The sequence below is a fragment of the Myotis brandtii genome, unplaced genomic scaffold, assembly GCF_000412655.1.
Source record: "Myotis brandtii unplaced genomic scaffold, ASM41265v1 scaffold670, whole genome shotgun sequence".
NCBI classification, from domain to species: Eukaryota; Metazoa; Chordata; class Mammalia; order Chiroptera; family Vespertilionidae; genus Myotis; species Myotis brandtii.
Window position 1 is genome coordinate 2,132,554 of NW_005370611.1, and position 4,132 is coordinate 2,136,685.

The following is a 4,132-nucleotide window of genomic DNA, read 5'->3' on the forward strand; positions in this document are numbered from 1 at the left end:
AAACAACGGATATGACTCACCAAAAAAATTACTATATGTCTGAAGGAAATATTAAAACAAATAGCCCAGCACTGCAATGATCGCATAGAACTGTATATATTCGCTCTGTGCACTGGACAGGAATTTTTCATTTCATACATCATTTACAACTTGCTGCAGTGATTCTGCGAAATCAGTCCATACCATTAGCACACACAAAGAGAAACACCCAATGTTCTCATTTTTGGAAAATTCAAGTGATTGGGGCTTTGATATGTACAAACATCAGCATTCCATCTAAACAGATGTTGCTCTGATAACCAGGATGAAGGCACCAGGTGACCGGGCACCACTGTTGGGATCAAATATCCTGGGTGAAGCACACTGATTTTAAAATCTACAGTCCAAGCCTGACTTGTGCTCATAAATATACTTAATTTTAAAAACTACTTGAAATAAATGAAAACAAAATGGTGAAAGTCATAAGCAATCCTTCCAGAGGGGTTTATTTTTTTTTAATGGGAACCAGCTTTGATTTCTAAAATATTTTATCAAGGCATTTGATACAAACCATCTGGTTTACTCAACACCTCATCAAATGAATGTCTGATGCATTCACTCAAATCCCTGCTCTTTCTTAACAGTATTACTATTTTCAAATCATAGCATGGAGGAGTATATTTCCCCAGTAACAGAAAAGCTTCCCTTGTATACTAAAGAGAAAGATGTTTTGCTGTATAATGAAATATTCCCCAGGTCAAAAGTGTTCTGGGATAGTAAAGAGGTGCAGGAAGGGCAAATGTCAACTTGGTTCTGCTTCCAACATGCCTTGACTTTTAAACTCTTCTTCTCTTTCCTACTGTAGGAAAACTCAAACCACAGTTTTCTGGTGAGTGCATTTGCCGTGTCTTCAAGTCTAGCTATAGCCATGGGAATGAATTCCAAGAAACACCCAATGAATTCCAAACAACATCCTATTTCACTGCTCTGTGGACTTTCCTATCATTGTGCTTCATTCATTTCTACAACAATGTGGATCCAGAGTTATACTCAGCCTCAAAAAGGAAAGCATCTATGAGCCACCCACGTGGCACTCACCAAGACCAGCTATCACTAACCACAGAAAATAGCAAAGCTCATGACTTAACAGGACAACATCTTCCTTAGAGATCACAGATTGTCCCTACCCATATACCAACAGAATCTTCAGCAACCGGACTCACTGTTTCAGGGCTGAAAGTTTACTTGGTAAGTACATCTTAGTGTGCAGAGGACATCAAAGCTCTAATAACAAAAATTTAATTCATGGCAGAATATCAGAAAACAATAATAATCAGAGTTTGGGAAGTGAAGCCGTTAATGTCTAAGTTATTTTTATGTCACGAATGTTATAAGCCTCCCTGTTGAAATCAACCTTCAACTACTTTGAGTAAAACAAAGTACTCGAAGAAGACTGCATGAGTAATCCTGGGGCATCCCAATTGGATGTGTGCACATACCAAGATAGGAGCTCTTCTTTGATTTACTCTCTGCTTGTTCACTGAAGAATTCAAGAAATCCAGAACCCTGTAAATAAATTTAAAAAATGGTTTGGTTTAAGGAAAATATCCAGAAATTAGCAGCCAAAACGATCAAGAAAAGCTGAGAGTTTTTGTGTGCTGGACTAAAAACGAGGCATTCTGAGTGGGACGTTGATAAAAATCTTGCAAGCCAAGGAGGTCATGGCCAGAATCAGCACTGACTGCTTTACCACATCTCAAAATGGAAATACTGTTTCCAATTGAAAAGAGAGCCTGTGAAGTATTATTCATTGCCTTTCCCTCCCCAAAGAAGATGATAATAGAAATTCATTTCACATTAAATAATAAATTACTAATGATGGATACATTTTAATTTGTTGGTAGTTTAAGTACTTATTGAGGAAAAGACTGAAAGGAATTTATGATTTTCTCATAGGTCTCTATCTGGGTAAAGTACAAAGTAAGTAACAGCAAATTTCTTCTCCAAAAATCATTAGAGAAGAGTTCTAAGCCGAGGATGAAACTCAGTGATAGGAGTATATTGTGTAACGCAAAATTTTAATATAAAAATAGCCAATCTAAAGCTATATCATTTTTTGGCAAAATATTTGAATTTAAGTGTACCTTTGCCTCATTTATGTTTCTGTGGAGGAATAAGTGCCTTAGATATTGTGTGGAAACTAGTATAGCCCATTGTCCAAACAGGATCATATAGAGCACAGGTAAAAGATATAGTATGTAAAGAGCAACTGCTAGGGAAGAAAATAAAGTCCAGAAATCAAGCAAGACTAGCAAAAGCAAAAAGTGACTACAAATCTTTTAGTTATTCCACACAATGTTAGTCCAGAATTAGATTACCTCTCAGTGGATTTCTGGTCTTATGGGAGAAAATAATGTATTATTTATATTTAAGAAGGAAAATGAAAGTTGAGATGGTCAAAGATGGTAGGAAATGGTTCCACAACAATCTTGCCATTATTTCCAGACTAACCTGGGTATGTTAAATTAGGAGAGCATGGAAGAAAAAGGCATTTTAAGTCAAGGTAACTTGTTTTAGAAGAGTGATAGTTTGGACAATGATTTAAGAATTAAGGTAGAAGTGTCCCACCAAATGAATAATGCAGGACTAGAGTCAATTTATGAAGTAAAACATAAACCTTAAAAGGTATAATTACTGGAAACATATGGAGAATAAGATTAAAAAGGGAAAAGGGGGGGCGGGCTAACCAAAAATGGAAAGAGAGCCAAGAGGTAGAGAATGACATTTAATTCAGAACAGTCAGAAGTCTGAAGCAAATGGAGTCCTGGCCTCTGGTTAGTGTTCCTGACTCATTATAAAGATGAAAGTGCCTTAGGGAATATTACTCAGCTTTTTAAAAAGAGACAAAAATCTTGCCATTTGTGATACCCTTCATGAACCTAGAAGACATTATACTATGTGAAATAGGCTAGTCACAGAAGGACAAATGCTACATGATTCTACTTACATGAGATATATAACATAGTCAAACTCATAGAAGCAGAGAATAGAATGGTGTATGCCAGGGACTAAGAACAAGAGGAAATGGGGAATTGTTTTCCAGTGGGTACGCAAGATGAAGAAATTCTAGAGATCTGCTGTATAACATAGTACCTATAGATAACCATAAAGCATTGGTATGTGCACATTAAAGTATGTTATGATGAAAGATGTCATGTTAAATATTCTTATGAAAATAGAAAATACAAAAGAACCCAAGGACATTTGTGGAGGTGATGTCCAAACTCGTCAAGATGTATACATTAAATGTGTGCATTTTTGTGTATCTGTAATATCTCAATAAAGATTTAAAAAAGAAAACACCTTGCTAAGTGCTAAGCCTAGTTAGTATTATCTAATTTAGGTACTCTCAGCTAGGAGGTGCGCTATGACAGGTAACTTATCCTGTTTTCCAGATTCAATATATAATGCTTCCCTCCACGTACAAACTGCAATTAAAATTAAGTTTTTTAGTCATAAGGCACACAGGAATGTTGCTGTAAAGAAAGAGTGCTCAAAATGCAGAAAGCCTTTAGAAGAAAATTCAAACCTACTTCCTTTGGAATGGTCATAAAAAATGCCATATACACAGTACATAATTTATGTTATATATACTGATTTTTAAAAAGTAAATAACAATTGCATGATTTTTGGAAACAGACTATATACTCTAGAGATGCCCAACAATTTTACTCTCATAGGTGGCTTTTATTACAATTTTGTCTAGTAAACAAATGGCATTTATTAAGATGTAGTTCCATTTTTAAACCACCAAGGATGTACATTATGGGGGAGTGATTAACATTAGACTTGTAAAATGTTAAGAGTAGCTCAAAGCCCACTGTCACTTTCATCTCAGACTTCTAGTGGTTGAGCAGAGAGGACAGTAGGGTGTACATATGCGGGTACACGTGAGTGTCTAAGGTGCTAACCACCCATAAATAAAACCTAACCAGAGTTTAAGCCAGTGTACAACCTTTTGAAGACAAGTAGATAGAATCTGACTTAATAAAGTGAACATGACATTTTATTTTCTCAAGTGACTTATATTCACACCGTCCCAAGTTCCCTGGGTAATTTTACAACCCTCTACTAACACCAAAACCTAAAAATG